This window comes from Microcebus murinus, unplaced genomic scaffold (assembly GCF_040939455.1).
Source record: "Microcebus murinus isolate Inina unplaced genomic scaffold, M.murinus_Inina_mat1.0 scaf036_hap2_Mmur4.0, whole genome shotgun sequence".
NCBI lineage: Eukaryota > Metazoa > Chordata > Mammalia > Primates > Cheirogaleidae > Microcebus > Microcebus murinus.
The window spans coordinates 54,099-73,459 of NW_027438982.1; the positions used below are offsets into that span (position 1 = coordinate 54,099).

At 61.2% G+C, this 19,361-nt stretch overlaps 2 non-coding genes and 2 pseudogenes across 2 annotated transcripts; all 4 read right to left on the minus strand.

Moving 5' to 3' along the window:
- Positions 1-5,096: 5,096 nt before the first annotated feature.
- LOC142868689 (uncharacterized) lies at positions 5,097-5,215 on the minus strand (annotated as a pseudogene).
- A 3,844-nt stretch (positions 5,216-9,059) lies between these two features.
- On the minus strand, positions 9,060-9,178 carry LOC142868644 (5S ribosomal RNA). The gene has a single exon (XR_012917589.1). It is a non-coding gene; the product is annotated as a 5S ribosomal RNA (ribosomal RNA).
- A 3,477-nt stretch (positions 9,179-12,655) lies between these two features.
- Positions 12,656-12,774, minus strand: LOC142868690 (uncharacterized; annotated as a pseudogene).
- A 3,841-nt stretch (positions 12,775-16,615) lies between these two features.
- LOC142868645 (5S ribosomal RNA) lies at positions 16,616-16,734 on the minus strand. Its single transcript, XR_012917590.1, has one exon. It is a non-coding gene; the product is annotated as a 5S ribosomal RNA (ribosomal RNA).
- Positions 16,735-19,361: the final 2,627 nt, after the last annotated feature.

Here is a 19,361-nt window from a genome sequence, read left to right on the forward strand (position 1 = left end):
TGGCTTCTTCATGGAAAGGACTGACAAATCCACTTAAATACTGGTTTCTAATAACTTTAGAGATTATATATACCACTGGACTAAAACAAAACAAAGTTCCAAGACTTTAATTAAAAATCTGATATGACCATGAGTATAGCTAACTCAAACCTCATGAGATGGAACTAAATTTTCATATAAAGACTCTTTATTTAAAACATTACTAATTCTTTTGTTTTCTAGAGTCCTGACAAATTTTAGGTAATTAGCAAGTTTACCTGATCTCTGGGACCTTAAAACCATGGAATCTGCAAAAGCCTTGTTCAAATATCCTCCCTCTGAGCCCAGGGAATATTGCGGAAGAGGGGGCGTGCCAGATTGTAAGGGCCAATTCTGAGGGATGGAATTAGTTACCCTCCAGATATAGGAGGGACGCTCAAAAGCCTAAAGGAATACTAAAAGAAATACTTTGTCTTTTCAGGCCACATGCTGCAGATATCCATCCCAATCATAAAAGTTCTTTTTTTTCCTGCTTTTTATAAACTTAAAACTTACTGAGTGTAATTTTTATCAGTTACAGATTATACAAAAGAAAATATAATGAGTAATTTATCAGCCACCTTAGTATAAATTACTAAACTTCCTTAGCTTAAATGTTAATTAATGATGCTTATATTTGCTACAAGTCTTCCACTAAACCCAAGAATATAGTATATCTCAATACTTGTAGGTAAATTAGTTTTGTAGCCTTGCCTTTAATATTTTGCATTTTACTCTTATGTCATCTAAAAAATTTTAGCATATTAATGAGTGCCTGTCTACCTCCCATCCTGTATGGCTTATTTAATTGGCTATAAGCCCCAGTTTGGCTCTTCGGTCCTCTTGACCACAAGGGTCCCACCGAGGGACTAGATGGACCCAGGGCAGGTAGCCACACCACCCTGGCAACGGATGGGACAAAATAAAAGTTTGGCCATAGATGCTGCCTATGACAGATCTTGGCCAAAGGGGGGGAATTGTGAACTAAAATCCTCAACACCTACCGGCTGACTGAATGGACCCCCTCGTGGCCAGAGGAATATTCAAGGGCAAAGTTGCCTGCCAGGAGGAGGGAGGTCAGACAGGCCTTATCATGCCCCCCTCCCTTCTTGGAGATTTCCTTTGTAACCCATTAATAGGCCTGAGGGTATGCAAGACAAACCTGCAGGCCTTCTATTTGCAACAAATGGTGGCTTACCTCTGGTAAACAGTTTATGTTAAAACATTCCACCTCTTTAGACAAAGCATGTGTCTTTAGCCAATTACAATCTAAAGAATCTTTAAACCCACCTATAACCTGTAAGCCCCCCGCTTCGAGATGGCCCTCCTTTTTGGGCCAAACCAATGTATACCTCCCACACATTGATTGATGGCTTTACCCATAACCCTTGTCTCTAAAATGTATAAAAACCAAACTGTAACCCAGCCACAGCGAGTCCACTACCCCAAGGCCTCTTGGCAGTGGCTCCGGGTCATGGTCCTCAAATTTGGCTCAGAATAAATCTCTTTAAAATTATTTTACAGAGTTTAGATTTTTTTCCGTTAACAGCTTCCGAGACCAGACGAGATCGGGCGCGTTCAGGGTGGTGTGGCCCTAGACTGCGGAGGGCGCCCCTGCCCCGCTCAAGAAGCCGAGCCTCTCTGCGCTTCCCCGCCGACTCCTCCCGCCCCAGGCCCGGCGCCGGCGCTGACCCCCACCGGGCGTACCTGTTGAGTTCACCGGCCGGATCCGGCGGGCTCCGAGGGACGGGGGTGACAGGCGGGGCGGGGCGGGGCGGGGCGGGCAGGGAACGGCGGGCCGGGGTGGGGGGCTGTCTCTCTATACACACACACACACACACACACTCACACTCACTCACTCACACTCACACAAGATGCGCCTCCATGGCTGGAATCGCCAAGGTGGAGACCTTCCAGCCCCCTTCCTCTCCTCGCCTGGCCCACCCCCAGCTCGTGGCCGCCGCCGCCGATTGCGCACGCGCGGGTCGCCTGCCCTTTGACCCCAGGCAGGGGCCGCCCTCCCCGACAACCCCTTTCAGCTGCACCCCCCACCCTGTGGGTGGGCTGCCGCCTATTCCCCCGGGCCCGGGCTGGGGCACAGCGCATGGGGGAGGGGAGCGAGTGTATGGGGCGTCTCTCTCTCTCTCTAGGGATGTGTCCCATGGGTGGGGTGGCGTGGTTTGTGGGGCGCTGAAGAAATCAGTCCCCTCCATCTCCTACCTCTGGAAAACGCCCAAGCCCTTGGAGAACTGCCGGCAACGCGACCGTGGGGGCCGGGACCCTCCTCTGTGTCCTCCTGTGGCCCAGTCCAAGGGGCCTGGGCCTGGCCGGGGCTGCATTGGACCCCGACCACCCTGGCGTGTGGACTCGCTAAAAATCGGCGATTAGATATTGGATTCCAGCTTCATTGAGGTCATTTCACTAATGAGTGCACCGGAAAGAGTTTCCTAATCCATCTGTGAGGGTGGCAACTGAAAGAGAATTTTAAAGCTGACAGAATAGGCGAGGAAAGGCATAGGAGATTTCCACACCCAGTAAGGAAGCCTTTCCCGAAATGGAAGAAAGAAACGAGCAAACAGAGACACCGGTAGCCCACCAGGATCAGAGTCTGCCCCCGAGAGAAAGTACCCTGACCAGGTTCACCCGTGGGTGGGTGGCGAGCTAGCGGCATTCAGAAGAGCGAGGCCCGCAGTCTGTGCAGGAGACACCTGCACTCGGGTGTGTGCGGCGGCACGATTCACAAGCAGCTCCAGATGTTAAGCCAAGGAGAAGCCAGGGAGTTCCCAACGCCCCAGGTGTCCTCAGCCCACGACTGGCTGCTGGGGGAATGCGAAGCCCGGCTCCTTGTCTCAGAGCGGGAAACCAGGAGGTGTGACGTACACCCCGGGGTTCCCAGGAGGATCAGGCTGAAGCTGGGACTTCCCCTGAAAGTGTCTCCTCGCATGGCCACCCCCTTCCCCTTCCTGCTCCTCTACTCCTGGTGCCCCTCCATCCAAGGGCCAGACCTTAAAGAGTCACCCGCAAGAGAATCCTGGTCCCAAAGGAGCCTTCTGGGGGACCCGTGCTGAGAGAGGTTGTGGGCATGGCCTGCTGGGGCTCTGCCCCACCCAGGGCTGAGAGATGCAACCTCCCAGCTCTGGGTCCCTGCAGGGGAAGCGTTGGCAAGCACAGGGCCAGTCCTCCAAAGGCCCAGGTGCAGGGAGCCCAGGCCAAGCAGCCTGTGGAAGAAGCCACCCCGGGAACACGACTGCAGGCCACGGCCCTTCCCACCTCCTCCTCCTCCTCCTCCTGCTCCTCCACCCCCCCGAACTCCCACCCCCCCCAGACATGGCGCAGGGCTCAGAGACACCTCAGACACTTGCTACCCAAAGTGCAAAGGGCATCAGTTGCTCCTCCAAACCCCCCCCCCTGCCCAGCAGACCACGTTGTCCAGCCAGCCCCCGGGCCTCCCTGGGGTGCCCAGCACAAAAGTGCAGACAACCACCGGACCCTCAATCTCAGTTTTCGGATGTTTTTGCCACTCTAAGGACCCGCAGGCCAGCTGGGCCTTCTGGCAGGACAGAGAGCCCCGGAATCCGACGTGGAGAGCTGGGTGTACGTCCCCACGAGGAGGCGGTCCCCACCTCCGCGGCTCTCCCCTTGCGGGGGGGAAAAGCAGCCACGGGGCCTCAGAGAAGACACCAGGCTGGGCTCCCGCCCCACAGTGGGGGCACGTCCCCCGCAGGCCACTTAGCGACGGCCAACGGCCGGCGGACGGTTGGGTGGCGCGAGACGCTGCGGCCGCCCTGCTACCGGGTTCCTGGGAGGGCGTCCTGGAACCAGCGTCCACACCAAGCCCTTGGAAGGCCCAGGCGACGGAGGAGCCCCGTCAGGCAGGGGCCGAGGACGGTGACGGCCCGGGCGGGGAGGAGCGTGTCAGGCAGGGGCAGAGGACGGTGACAGGTGACAGGCCGGGCGGGAAGGAGTCAGTCAGGCAGGGGCCGAGGAGGAGACGGGCTGGGTAAGGGTTAGGGTTAGAGTCAGGGCACAAGTCACAATCGCAAAGACCTGGAAGCGACCCGAGTGCCCATCGACCCACGAGTGCGTAAATGAAATGTGGCGCGTGGACACCACGGAGTGCTATTCAGCTAGGAGGAGCAGCGGTGAGAGGGCACCTCTCGTGGTTCTCCTGGCCAGAGCTGGAACCCGTTCCAGTAAGCCAGGTAGCCCAAGAATGGACACACGAGCACCACGTGCTCGCGCTCACCAGCAAATGGGTACGAACCGATGGACACCTAAGTGGACACAGAGGAATCACCTTCATCGGGTGGGTGTCGGGCGGGTGGGGGGAGGGGATGGGCATACACCTCCATTAGGAACGGGGTGGGTGCGCACCGACTGGGGGATGGGCGCACTTGAGGCTCTGACCCGAGGGGGGAGGCTGGGAGAGGGCAACGTACCCGACCTTAACATTGGTACCCCCACAATACGCTGGAACAACATCAGAGGTTAATGAATAAGAACACAGGGGGGAGGGGGGCACGGGCAACACATGTCACCTTAATACTTGGACTCCCATCATCTGCTTGAAAAGAGAGAGAAAAGAAAATGCAATCATAGAGATAAGAGACACTTTTTAAAAATAATGAATCCGAAGAGAAAAGTAAAAGGAGGCCTGTGGAGCAGGTCTGGGTGTGACTCCGGATCCCCCAACATCAGGTGCCACCACCAAAGATTCCTACGTGTAGCCCATAGAACCCCAAAAGCAACGGGACGAGTTCTGGTCACATACTCCCTCAAAATGACATCCTGGCCTTCTTCTGGAACTCCCTCCCCTCTCAGACTCTCAAGGTTTCCTCCAGCGTGTCGGTTCCCACAGAGCAGACCTTTGGTCTGAGACCTGACAGTCCAGAAGCCACGCATGCTGCCGCGTGACGGCGGTGTCGCGGCTTGGGACAAGAGGAGGCCCCACGGTGCGGGCTGGGGCGCCAGGCACCGCGGCGGGCGCTGAGGGTGGGGGTGACCCCCACCCCGGGCCGCCGACTCGCTCCCAGAAAGGGGACAGAACAAGAGGCAAAACAAAAAAAAAAAAAAGAAGAAGCCTACGGCACCCGGTATTCCCAGGTATTCCCAGGCGGTCTCCCATCCAAGTACTAACCAGGCCCGACCCTGCTTAGCTTCCGAGATCGGGCGCGTTCAGGGTGGTGTGGCCCTAGACGGCGGAGGGCGCCCCTGCCCCGCTCAAGAAGCCGAGCCTCTTGCTCGAGGTCGGGAGTTCGAAACCAGCCTGAGCAAGAGCGAGACCCCGTCTCTACTATAAATAGAAAGAAACTAATTGGCCAACTAATATATATAGAAAAAATTAGCCGGGCATGGTGGCTCATGCCTGTAGTCCCAGCTACTTGGGAGGCTGAGACAGAAGGATTGCTTGAGCCCAGGAGTTTGAGGTTGCTGTGAGCTAGGCTGATGCCATGGCACTCACTCTAGCCTAGGCAACAAAGCAAGACTCTGTCTCAAAAAAAAAAAAAAAAAAAAAAAAAAAGAAGACGAGCCTCTCTGCGCTTCCCCGCCGCCTCCTCCCCCCGCCCCAGGCCCCGCGCCGGCGCTGACCCGCACCGGGCCGGGCCTGTTGAGTTCACCGGCCGGGTCCGGCGGGCTCCGAGGGACGGGGGTGACAGGCGGGGCGGGGCGGGCAGGGAGCGGCGGGCCGGGGTGGGGGGCTGTCTCTCTATACACACACACACACACACACACACACACACACACTCACACTCACACTCACTCACTCACACTCACACAAGATGCGCCTCCACGGCTGGACTCGCCAAGGTGGAGACCTTCCAGCCCCCTTCCTCTCCTCGCCTGGCCCACCCCCAGCTCGTGGCCGCCGCCGCCGCCGCCGCCGCCGCCGCCGCCGCCGCCGCCGCCGATTGCGCACGCGCGGGTCGCCCGCCCTTTGACCCCAGGCAGGGGCCGCCATCCCCACAACCCCTTTCAGCTGCGCCCCCCACCCTGTGGGTGGGCTGCCGCCTATTCCCCCGGGCCCGGGCTGGGGCACAGCGCATGGGGGAGGGGAGCGAGTGTATGGGGCGTCTCTCTCTCTCTCTAGGGATGTGTCCCATGGGTGGGGTGGCGTGGTTTGTGGGGCGCTGAAGAAATCAGTCCCCTCCATCTCCTACCTCTGGAAAACGCCGAAGCCCTTGGAGAACTGCCGGCAACGCGACCGTGGGGGCCGGGAACCTCCTCTGGGTCCTCCTGTGGCCCAGTCCAAGGGGCCTGGGCCTGGCCGGGGCTGCATTAGACCCCGACCACCCTGGCGTGTGGACTCGCTAAAAATCGGCGATTAGATATTGGATTCCAGCTTCATTGAGGTCATTTCACTAATGAGTGCACCGGAAAGAGTTTCCTAATCCATCTGTGAGGGTGGCAACTGAAAGAGAATTTTAAAGCTGACAGAATAGGCGAGGAAAGGCATAGGAGATTTCCACACCCAGTAAGGAAGCCTTTCCCGAAATGGAAGAAAGAAACGAGCAAACAGAAACACCGGTAGCCCGCCAGGATGAGAGTCTGCCCCCGAGAGAAAGTACCCTGACCAGGTTCACCCGTGGGTGGGTGGCGAGCTAGCGGCATTCAGAAGAGCGAGGCCCGCAGTCTGTGCAGAAGACACCTGCACTCGGGTGTGTGTGGCGGCACGATTCACAAGCAGCTCCAGATGTTAAGCCAAGGAGAAGCCAGGGAGTTCCCAACGCCCCAGGTGTCCTCAGCCCACGACTGGCTGCTGGGGGAATGCGAAGCCCGGCTCCTTGTCTCAGAGCCCTTGTCTCAGAGCGGGACAACCAGGAGGTGTGACGTACACCCCGGGGTTCCCAGGAGGATCAGGCTGAAGCTGGGACTTGGCCTGAAAGTGTCCCCTCGCATGGCCACCCCCTTCCCCTTCCTGCTCCTCTACTCCTGGTGCCCCTCCATCCAGGGGCCAGACCTTAAAGAGTCACCCGCAAGAGAATCCTGGTCCCAAAGGAGCCTTCTGGGGGACCCGTGCTGAGAGAGGTTGTGGGCATGGCCCGCTGGGGCTCTGCCCGACCCAGGGCTGAGAGATGCAACCTCCCAGCTCTGGGTCCCTGCAGGGGAAGCGTTGGCAAGCACAGGGCCAGTCCTCCAAAGGCCCAGGTGCAGGGAGCCCAGGCCAAGCAGCCTGTGGAAGAAGCCACCCCGGGAACACGACTGCAGGCCACGGCCCTTCCCACCTCCTCCTCCTCCTCCTCCTGCTCCTCCACACCCCCCCGACCTCCCACCCCCCCACCCCACCCCCCGACATGGCGCAGGGCTCAGAGACACCTCAGACACTTGCTACCCAAAGTGCAAAGGGCATCAGTTGCTCCTCCAAACCACCCCCCTGCCCAGCAGACCGCGTTGTCCAGCCAGCCCCCGGGCCTCCCTGGGGTGCCCAGCACAAAAGTGCAGACAACCACCGGACCCTCAATCTCAGTTTTCGGATGTTTTTGCCACTCTAAGGACCCGCAGGCCAGCTGGGCCTTCTGGCAGGACAGAGAGCCCCGGAATCCGACGTGGAGAGCTGGGTGTACGTCCCCACGAGGAGGCGGTCCCCACCTCCGCGGCTCTCCCCTTGCGGGGGGGAAAAGCAGCCACGGGGCCTCAGAGAAGACACCAGGCTGGGCGCCCGCCCCACAGTGGGGGCACGTCCCCCGCAGGCCACTTAGCGCCGGCCACCGGCCGGCGGACGGTTGGGTGGCGCGAGACGCTGCGGCCGCCCTGCTACCGGGTCCCTGGGAGGGCGTCCTGGAACCAGCGTCCACACCAAGCCCTTGGAAGGCCCAGGCGACGGAGGAGCCCCGTCAGGCAGGGGCCGAGGACGGTGACGGCCCGGGCGGGGAGGAGCGTGTCAGGCAGGGGCAGAGGACGGTGACAGGTGACAGGCCGGGCGGGAAGGAGTCAGTCAGGCAGGGACTGAGGAGGAGACGGGCTGGGTAAGGGTTAGGGTTAGAGTCAGGGCACAAGTCACAATCGCAAAGACCTGGAAGCGACCCGAGTGCCCATCGACCCACGAGTGCGTAAATGAAATGTGGCGCGTGGACACCACGGAGTGCTATTCAGCTAGGAGGAGCAGCGGTGAGAGGGCACCTCTCGTGGTTCTCCTGGCCAGAGCTGGAACCCGTTCCAGTAAGCCAGGTAGCCCAAGAATGGACACACGAGCACCACGTGCTCGCGCTCACCAGCAAATGGGTACGAACCGATGGACACCTAAGTGGACACAGAGGAATCACCTTCATCGGGTGGGTGTCGGGCGGGTGGGGGGAGGGGATGGGCATACACCTCCATTAGGAACGGGTGTGTGCGCACCGACTGGGGGATGGGCGCACTTGAGGCTCTGACCCGAGGGGGGAGGCTGGGAGAGGGCAACGTACCCGACCTTAACATTGGTACCCCCACAATACGCTGGAACAACATCAGAGGTTAATGAATAAGAACACAGGGGGGAGGGGGGCACGGGCAACACATGTCACCTTAATACTTGGACTCCCATCATCTGCTTGAAAAGAGAGAGAAAAGAAAATGCAATCATAGAGATAAGAGACACTTTTTAAACATAATGAATCCGAAGAGAAAAGTAAAAGGAGGCCTGTGGAGCAGGTCTGGGTGTGACTCCGGATCCCCCAACATCAGGTGCCACCACCAAAGATTCCTACGTGTAGCCCATAGAACCCCAAAAGCAATGGGACGAGTTCTGGTCACATACTCCCTCAAAATGACATCCTGGCCTTCTTCTGGAACTCCCTCCCCTCTCAGACTCTCAAGGTTTCCTCCAGCGTGTCGGTTCCCACAGAGCAGACCTTTGGTCTGAGACCTGACAGTCCAGAAGCCACGCATGCTGCCGCGTGACGGCGGTGTCGCGGCTTGGGACAAGAGGAGGCCCCACGGTGCGGGCTGGGGCGCCAGGCACCGCGGCGGGCGCTGAGGGTGGGGGTGACCCCCACCCCGGGCCGCCGACTCGCTCCCAGAAAGGGGACAGAACAAGAGGCAAAACAAAAAAAAAAAAAAGAAGAAGCCTACGGCACCCGGTATTCCCAGGCGGTCTCCCATCCAAGTACTAACCAGGCCCGACCCTGCTTAGCTTCCGAGACCAGACGAGATCGGGCGCGTTCAGGGTGGTGTGGCCCTAGACGGCGGAGGGCGCCCCTGCCCCGCTCAAGAAGCCGAGCCTCTCTGCGCTTCCCCGCCGCCTCCTCCCCCCGCCCAAGGCCCCGCGCCGGCGCTGACCCGCACCGGGCCGGGCCTGTTGAGTTCACCGGCCGGGTCCGGCGGGCTCCGAGGGACGGGGGTGACAGCGGGGCGGGGCGGGGCGGGGCGGGCAGGGAGCGGCGGGCCGGGGTGGGGGGCTGTCTCTCTATACACACACACACACACACACACACACACACACTCACACTCACACAAGATGCGCCTCCACGGCTGGACTCGCCAAGGTGGAGACCTTCCAGCCCCCTTCCTCTCCTCGCCTGGCCCACCCCCAGCTCGTGGCCGCCGCCGCCGATTGCGCACGCGCGGGTCGCCTGCCCTTTGACCCCAGGCAGGGGCCGCCCTCCCCGACAACCCCTTTCAGCTGCACCCCCCACCCTGTGGGTGGGCTGCCGCCTATTCCCCCGGGCCCGGGCTGGGGCACAGCGCATGGGGGAGGGGAGCGAGTGTATGGGGCGTCTCTCTCTCTCTCTAGGGATGTGTCCCATGGGTGGGGTGGCGTGGTTTGTGGGGCGCTGAAGAAATCAGTCCCCTCCATCTCCTACCTCTGGAAAACGCCCAAGCCCTTGGAGAACTGCCGGCAACGCGACCGTGGGGGCCGGGACCCTCCTCTGTGTCCTCCTGTGGCCCAGTCCAAGGGGCCTGGGCCTGGCCGGGGCTGCATTGGACCCCGACCACCCTGGCGTGTGGACTCGCTAAAAATCGGCGATTAGATATTGGATTCCAGCTTCATTGAGGTCATTTCACTAATGAGTGCACCGGAAAGAGTTTCCTAATCCATCTGTGAGGGTGGCAACTGAAAGAGAATTTTAAAGCTGACAGAATAGGCGAGGAAAGGCATAGGAGATTTCCACACCCAGTAAGGAAGCCTTTCCCGAAATGGAAGAAAGAAACGAGCAAACAGAGACACCGGTAGCCCACCAGGATCAGAGTCTGCCCCCGAGAGAAAGTACCCTGACCAGGTTCACCCGTGGGTGGGTGGCGAGCTAGCGGCATTCAGAAGAGCGAGGCCCGCAGTCTGTGCAGGAGACACCTGCACTCGGGTGTGTGCGGCGGCACGATTCACAAGCAGCTCCAGATGTTAAGCCAAGGAGAAGCCAGGGAGTTCCCAACGCCCCAGGTGTCCTCAGCCCACGACTGGCTGCTGGGGGAATGCGAAGCCCGGCTCCTTGTCTCAGAGCGGGAAACCAGGAGGTGTGACGTACACCCCGGGGTTCCCAGGAGGATCAGGCTGAAGCTGGGACTTCCCCTGAAAGTGTCTCCTCGCATGGCCACCCCGTTCCCCTTCCTGCTCCTCTACTCCTGGTGCCCCTCCATCCAAGGGCCAGACCTTAAAGAGTCACCCGCAAGAGAATCCTGGTCCCAAAGGAGCCTTCTGGGGGACCCGTGCTGAGAGAGGTTGTGGGCATGGCCTGCTGGGGCTCTGCCCCACCCAGGGCTGAGAGATGCAACCTCCCAGCTCTGGGTCCCTGCAGGGGAAGCGTTGGCAAGCACAGGGCCAGTCCTCCAAAGGCCCAGGTGCAGGGAGCCCAGGCCAAGCAGCCTGTGGAAGAAGCCACCCCGGGAACACGACTGCAGGCCACGGCCCTTCCCACCTCCTCCTCCTCCTCCTCCTGCTCCTCCACCCCCCCGAACTCCCACCCCCCCCAGACATGGCGCAGGGCTCAGAGACACCTCAGACACTTGCTACCCAAAGTGCAAAGGGCATCAGTTGCTCCTCCAAACCCCCCCCCCTGCCCAGCAGACCACGTTGTCCAGCCAGCCCCCGGGCCTCCCTGGGGTGCCCAGCACAAAAGTGCAGACAACCACCGGACCCTCAATCTCAGTTTTCGGATGTTTTTGCCACTCTAAGGACCCGCAGGCCAGCTGGGCCTTCTGGCAGGACAGAGAGCCCCGGAATCCGACGTGGAGAGCTGGGTGTACGTCCCCACGAGGAGGCGGTCCCCACCTCCGCGGCTCTCCCCTTGCGGGGGGGAAAAGCAGCCACGGGGCCTCAGAGAAGACACCAGGCTGGGCTCCCGCCCCACAGTGGGGGCACGTCCCCCGCAGGCCACTTAGCGACGGCCAACGGCCGGCGGACGGTTGGGTGGCGCGAGACGCTGCGGCCGCCCTGCTACCGGGTTCCTGGGAGGGCGTCCTGGAACCAGCGTCCACACCAAGCCCTTGGAAGGCCCAGGCGACGGAGGAGCCCCGTCAGGCAGGGGCCGAGGACGGTGACGGCCCGGGCGGGGAGGAGCGTGTCAGGCAGGGGCAGAGGACGGTGACAGGTGACAGGCCGGGCGGGAAGGAGTCAGTCAGGCAGGGGCCGAGGAGGAGACGGGCTGGGTAAGGGTTAGGGTTAGAGTCAGGGCACAAGTCACAATCGCAAAGACCTGGAAGCGACCCGAGTGCCCATCGACCCACGAGTGCGTAAATGAAATGTGGCGCGTGGACACCACGGAGTGCTATTCAGCTAGGAGGAGCAGCGGTGAGAGGGCACCTCTCGTGGTTCTCCTGGCCAGAGCTGGAACCCGTTCCAGTAAGCCAGGTAGCCCAAGAATGGACACACGAGCACCACGTGCTCGCGCTCACCAGCAAATGGGTACGAACCGATGGACACCTAAGTGGACACAGAGGAATCACCTTCATCGGGTGGGTGTCGGGCGGGTGGGGGGAGGGGATGGGCATACACCTCCATTAGGAACGGGGTGGGTGCGCACCGACTGGGGGATGGGCGCACTTGAGGCTCTGACCCGAGGGGGGAGGCTGGGAGAGGGCAACGTACCCGACCTTAACATTGGTACCCCCACAATACGCTGGAACAACATCAGAGGTTAATGAATAAGAACACAGGGGGGAGGGGGGCACGGGCAACACATGTCACCTTAATACTTGGACTCCCATCATCTGCTTGAAAAGAGAGAGAAAAGAAAATGCAATCATAGAGATAAGAGACACTTTTTAAAAATAATGAATCCGAAGAGAAAAGTAAAAGGAGGCCTGTGGAGCAGGTCTGGGTGTGACTCCGGATCCCCCAACATCAGGTGCCACCACCAAAGATTCCTACGTGTAGCCCATAGAACCCCAAAAGCAACGGGACGAGTTCTGGTCACATACTCCCTCAAAATGACATCCTGGCCTTCTTCTGGAACTCCCTCCCCTCTCAGACTCTCAAGGTTTCCTCCAGCGTGTCGGTTCCCACAGAGCAGACCTTTGGTCTGAGACCTGACAGTCCAGAAGCCACGCATGCTGCCGCGTGACGGCGGTGTCGCGGCTTGGGACAAGAGGAGGCCCCACGGTGCGGGCTGGGGCGCCAGGCACCGCGGCGGGCGCTGAGGGTGGGGGTGACCCCCACCCCGGGCCGCCGACTCGCTCCCAGAAAGGGGACAGAACAAGAGGCAAAACAAAAAAAAAAAAAAGAAGAAGCCTACGGCACCCGGTATTCCCAGGTATTCCCAGGCGGTCTCCCATCCAAGTACTAACCAGGCCCGACCCTGCTTAGCTTCCGAGATCGGGCGCGTTCAGGGTGGTGTGGCCCTAGACGGCGGAGGGCGCCCCTGCCCCGCTCAAGAAGCCGAGCCTCTTGCTCGAGGTCGGGAGTTCGAAACCAGCCTGAGCAAGAGCGAGACCCCGTCTCTACTATAAATAGAAAGAAACTAATTGGCCAACTAATATATATAGAAAAAATTAGCCGGGCATGGTGGCTCATGCCTGTAGTCCCAGCTACTTGGGAGGCTGAGACAGAAGGATTGCTTGAGCCCAGGAGTTTGAGGTTGCTGTGAGCTAGGCTGATGCCATGGCACTCACTCTAGCCTAGGCAACAAAGCAAGACTCTGTCTCAAAAAAAAAAAAAAAAAAAAAAAAAAAGAAGACGAGCCTCTCTGCGCTTCCCCGCCGCCTCCTCCCCCCGCCCCAGGCCCCGCGCCGGCGCTGACCCGCACCGGGCCGGGCCTGTTGAGTTCACCGGCCGGGTCCGGCGGGCTCCGAGGGACGGGGGTGACAGGCGGGGCGGGGCGGGCAGGGAGCGGCGGGCCGGGGTGGGGGGCTGTCTCTCTATACACACACACACACACACACACACACTCACACTCACACTCACTCACTCACACTCACACAAGATGCGCCTCCACGGCTGGACTCGCCAAGGTGGAGACCTTCCAGCACCCTTCCTCTCCTCGCCTGGCCCACCCCCAGCTCGTGGCCGCCGCTGCTGCCGCCGCCGCCGCCGCCGCCGCCGCCGCCGCCGATTGCGCACGCGCGGGTCGCCCGCCCTTTGACCCCAGGCAGGGTCCGCCATCCCCGACAACCCCTTTCAGCTGCGCCCCCCACCCTGTGGTTGGGCTGCCGCCTATTCCCCCGGGCCCGGGCTGGGGCACAGCAGCGCATGGGGGAGGGGAGCGAGTGTATGGGGCGTCTCTCTCTCTCTCTAGGGATGTGTCCCATGGGTGGGGTGGCGTGGTTTGTGGGGCGCTGAAGAAATCAGTCCCCTCCATCTCCTACCTCTGGAAAACGCCCAAGCCCTTGGAGAACTGCCGGCAACGCGACCGTGGGGGCCGGGAACCTCCTCTGGGTCCTCCTGTGGCCCAGTCCAAGGGGCCTGGGCCTGGCCGGGGCTGCATTAGACCCCGACCACCCTGGCGTGTGGACTCGCTAAAAATCGGCGATTAGATATTGGATTCCAGCTTCATTGAGGTCATTTCACTAATGAGTGCACCGGAAAGAGTTTCCTAATCCATCTGTGAGGGTGGCAACTGAAAGAGAATTTTAAAGCTGACAGAATAGGCGAGGAAAGGCATAGGAGATTTCCACACCCAGTAAGGAAGCCTTTCCCGAAATGGAAGAAAGAAACGAGCAAACAGAAACACCGGTAGCCCGCCAGGATCAGAGTCTGCCCCCGAGAGAAAGTACCCTGACCAGGTTCACCCGTGGGTGGGTGGCGAGCTAGCGGCATTCAGAAGAGCGAGGCCCGCAGTCTGTGCAGAAGACACCTGCACTCGGGTGTGTGTGGCGGCACGATTCACAAGCAGCTCCAGATGTTAAGCCAAGGAGAAGCCAGGGAGTTCCCAACGCCCCAGGTGTCCTCAGCCCACGACTGGCTGCTGGGGGAATGCGAAGCCCGGCTCCTTGTCTCAGAGCCCTTGTCTCAGAGCGGGACAACCAGGAGGTGTGACGTACACCCCGGGGTTCCCAGGAGGATCAGGCTGAAGCTGGGACTTGGCCTGAAAGTGTCCCCTCGCATGGCCACCCCCTTCCCCTTCCTGCTCCTCTACTCCTGGTGCCCCTCCATCCAGGGGCCAGACCTTAAAGAGTCACCCGCAAGAGAATCCTGGTCCCAAAGGAGCCTACTGGGGGACCCATGCTGAGAGAGGTTGTGGGCATGGCCCGCTGGGGCTCTGCCCGACCCAGGGCTGAGAGATGCAACCTCCCAGCTCTGGGTCCCTGCAGGGGAAGCGTTGGCAAGCACAGGGCCAGTCCTCCAAAGGCCCAGGTGCAGGGAGCCCAGGCCAAGCAGCCTGTGGAAGAAGCCACCCCGGGAACACGACTGCAGGCCACGGCCCTTCCCACCTCCTCCTCCTCCTCCTCCTGCTCCTCCACACCCCCCGACCTCCCACCCCCCCACCCCACCCCCCGACATGGCGCAGGGCTCAGAGACACCTCAGACACTTGCTACCCAAAGTGCAAAGGGCATCAGTTGCTCCTCCAAACCCCCCCCCCTGCCCAGCAGACCGCGTTGTCCAGCCAGCCCCCGGGCCTCCCTGGGGTGCCCAGCACAAAAGTGCAGACAACCACCGGACCCTCAATCTCAGTTTTCGGATGTTTTTGCCACTCTAAGGACCCGCAGGCCAGCTGGGCCTTCTGGCAGGACAGAGAGCCCCGGAATCCGACGTGGAGAGCTGGGTGTACGTCCCCACGAGGAGGCGGTCCCCACCTCCGCGGCTCTCCCCTTGCGGGGGGGAAAAGCAGCCACGGGGCCTCAGAGAAGACACCAGGCTGGGCGCCCGCCCCACAGTGGGGGCACGTCCCCCGCAGGCCACTTAGCGCCGGCCGCCGGCCGGCGGACGGTTGGGTGGCGCGAGACGCTGCGGCCGCCCTGCTACCGGGTTCCTGGGAGGGCGTCCTGGAACCAGCGTCCACACCAAGCCCTTGGAAGGCCCAGGCGACGGAGGAGCCCCGTCAGGCAGTGGCCGAGGACGGTGACGGCCCGGGCGGGGAGGAGCGTGTCAGGCAGGGGCAGAGGACGGTGACAGGTGACAGGCCGGGCGGGAAGGAGTCAGTCAGGCAGGGGCCGAGGAGGAGACGGGCTGGGTAAGGGTTAGGGTTAGAGTCAGGGCACAAGTCACAATCGCAAAGACCTGGAAGCGACCCGAGTGCCCATCGACCCACGAGTGCGTAAATGAAATGTGGCGCGTGGACACCATGGAGTGCTATTCAGCTAGGAGGAGCAGCGGTGAGAGGGCACCTCTCGTGGTTCTCCTGGCCAGAGCTGGAACCCGTTCCAGTAAGCCAGGTAGCCCAAGAATGGACACACGAGCACCACGTGCTCGCGCTCACCAGCAAATGGGTACGAACCGATGGACACCTAAGTGGACACAGAGGAATCACCTTCATCGGGTGGGTGTCGGGCGGGTGGGGGGAGGGGATGGGCATACACCTCCATTAGGAACGGGGTGTGTGCGCACCGACTGGGGGATGGGCGCACTTGAGGCTCTGACCCGAGGGGGGAGGCTGGGAGAGGGCAACGTACCCGACCTTAACATTGGTACCCCCACAATACGCTGGAACAACATCAGAGGTTAATGAATAAGAACACAGGGGGGAGGGGGGCACGGGCAACACATGTCACCTTAATACTTGGACTCCCATCATCTGCTTGAAAAGAGAGAGAAAAGAAAATGCAATCATAGAGATAAGAGACACTTTTTAAACATAATGAATCCGAAGAGAAAAGTAAAAGGAGGCCTGTGGAGCAGGTCTGGGTGTGACTCCGGATCCCCCAACATCAGGTGCCACCACCAAAGATTCCTACGTGTAGCCCATAGAACCCCAAAAGCAACGGGACGAGTTCTGGTCACATACTCCCTCAAAATGACATCCTGGCCTTCTTCTGGAACTCCCTCCCCTCTCAGACTCTCAAGGTTTCCTCCAGCGTGTCGGTTCCCACAGAGCAGACCTTTGGTCTGAGACCTGACAGTCCAGAAGCCACGCATGCTGCCGCGTGACGGCGGTGTCGCGGCTTGGGACAAGAGGAGGCCCCACGGTGCGGGCTGGGGCGCCAGGCACCGCGGCGGGCGCTGAGGGTGGGGGTGACCCCCACCCCGGGCCGCCGACTCGCTCCCAGAAAGGGGACAGAACAAGAGGCAAAACAAAAAAAAAAAAAAGAAGAAGCCTACGGCACCCGGTATTCCCAGGCGGTCTCCCATCCAAGTACTAACCAGGCCCGACCCTGCTTAGCTTCCGAGACCAGACGAGATCGGGCGCGTTCAGGGTGGTGTGGCCCTAGACGGCGGAGGGCGCCCCTGCCCCGCTCAAGAAGCCGAGCCTCTCTGCGCTTCCCCGCCGCCTCCTCCCCCCGCCCCAGGCCCCGCGCCGGCGCTGACCCGCACCGGGCCGGGCCTGTTGAGTTCACCGGCCGGGTCCGGCGGGCTCCAAGGGACGGGGGTGACAGGCGGGGCGGGGCGGGCAGGGAGCGGCGGGCCGGGGTGGGGGGCTGTCTCTCTATATACACACACACACACACACACACTCACACTCACACTCACTCACTCACACTCACACAAGATGCGCCTCCACGGCTGGACTCGCCAAGGTGGAGACCTTCCAGCCCCCTTCCTCTCCTCGCCTGGCCCACCCCCAGCTCGTGGCCGCCGCCGCCGCCGCCGCCGCCGCCGCCGCCGCCGCCGCCGCCGATTGCGCACGCGCGGGTCGCCCGCCCTTTGACCCCAGGCAGGGGCCGCCATCCCCACAACCCCTTTCAGCTGCGCCCCCCACCCTGTGGGTGGGCTGCCGCCTATTCCCCCGGGCCCGGGCTGGGGCACAGCGCATGGGGGAGGGGAGCGAGTGTATGGGGCGTCTCTCTCTCTCTCTAGGGATGTGTCCCATGGGTGGGGTGGCGTGGTTTGTGGGGCGCTGAAGAAATCAGTCCCCTCCATCTCCTACCTCTGGAAAACGCCCAAGCCCTTGGAGAACTGCCGGCAACGCGACCGTGGGGGCCGGGACCCTCCTCTGGGTCCTCCTGTGGCCCAGTCCAAGGGGCCTGGGCCTGGCCGGGGCTGCATTGGACCCCGACCACCCTGGCGTGTGGACTCGCTAAAAATCGGCGATTAGATATTGGATTCCAGCTTCATTGAGGTCATTTCACTAATGAGTGCACCGGAAAGAGTTTCCTAATCCATCTGTGAGGGTGGCAACTGAAAGAGAATTTTAAAGCTGACAGAATAGGCGAGGAAAGGCATAGGAGATTTCCACACCCAGTAAGGAAGCCTTTCCCGAAATGGAAGAAAGAAACGAGCAAACAGAAACACCGGTAGCCCGCCAGGATCAGAGTCTGCCCCCGAGAGAAAGTACCCTGACCAGGTTCACCCGTGGGTGGGTGGCGAGCTAGCGGCATTCAGAAGAGCGAGGCCCGCAGTCTGTGCAGAAGACACCTGCACTCGGGTGTGTGTGGCGGCACGATTCACAAGCAGCTCCAGATGTTAAGCCAAGGAGAAGCCAGGGAGTTCCCAACGCCCCAGGTGTCCTCAGCCCACGACTGGCTGCTGGGGGAATGCGAAGCCCGGCTCCTTGTCTCAGAGCCCTTGTCTCAGAGCGGGACAACCAGGAGGTGTGACGTACACCCCGGGGTTCCCAGGAGGATCAGGCTGAAGCTGGGACTTGGCCTGAAAGTGTCCCCTCGCATGGCCACCCCCTTCCCCTTCCTGCTCCTCTACTCCTGGTGCCCCTCCATCCAGGGGCCAGACCTTAAAGAGTCACCCGCAAGAGAATCCTGGTCCCAAAGGAGCCTTCTGGGGGACCCGTGCTGAGAGAGGTTGTGGGCATGGCCCGCTGGGGCTCTGCCCGACCCAGGGCTGAGAGATGCAACCTCCCAGCTCTGGGTCCCTGCAGGGGAAGCGTTGGCAAGCACAGGGCCAGTCCTCCAAAGGCCCAGGTGCAGGGAGCCCAGGCCAAGCAGCCTGTGGAAGAAGCCACCCCGGGAACACGACTGCAGGCCACGGCCCTTCCCACCTCCTCCTCCTCCTCCTCCTGCTCCTCCACCCCCCCCCCGACCTCCCACCCCCCCACCCCACCCCCCGACATGGCGCAGGGCTCAGAGACACCTCAGACACTTGCTACCCAAAGTGCAAAGGGCATCAGTTGCTCCTCCAAACCCCCCCCCTGCCCAGCAGACCGCGTTGTCCAGCCAGCCCCCGGGCCTCCCTGGGGTGCCCAGCACAAAAGTGCAGACAACCACCGGACCCTCAATCTCAGTTTTCGGATGTTTTTGCCACTCTAAGGACCCGCAGGCCAGCTGGGCCTTCTGGCAGGACAGAGAGCCCCGGAATCCGACGTGGAGAGCTGGGTGTACGTCCCCACGAGGAGGCGGTCCCCACCTCCGCGGCTCTCCCCTTGCGGGGGGGAAAAGCAGCCACGGGGCCTCAGAGAAGACACCAGGCTGGGCGCCCGCCCCACAGTGGGGGCACGTCCCCCGCAGGCCACTTAGCGCCGGCCACCGGCCGGCGGACGGTTGGGTGGCGCGAGACGCTGCGGCCGCCCTGCTACCGGGTCCCTGGGAGGGCGTCCTGGAACCAGCGTCCACACCAAGCCCTTGGAAGGCCCAGGCGACGGAGGAGCCCCGTCAGGCAGGGGCCGAGGACGGTGACGGCCCGGGCGGGGAGGAGCGTGTCAGGCAGGGGCAGAGGACGGTGACAGGTGACAGGCCGGGCGGGAAGGAGTCAGTCAGGCAGGGACTGAGGAGGAGACGGGCTGGGTAAGGGTTAGGGTTAGAGTCAGGGCACAAGTCACAATCGCAAAGACCTGGAAGCGACCCGAGTGCCCATCGACCCACGAGTGCGTAAATGAAATGTGGCGCGTGGACACCACGGAGTGCTATTCAGCTAGGAGGAGCAGCGGTGAGAGGGCACCTCTCGTGGTTC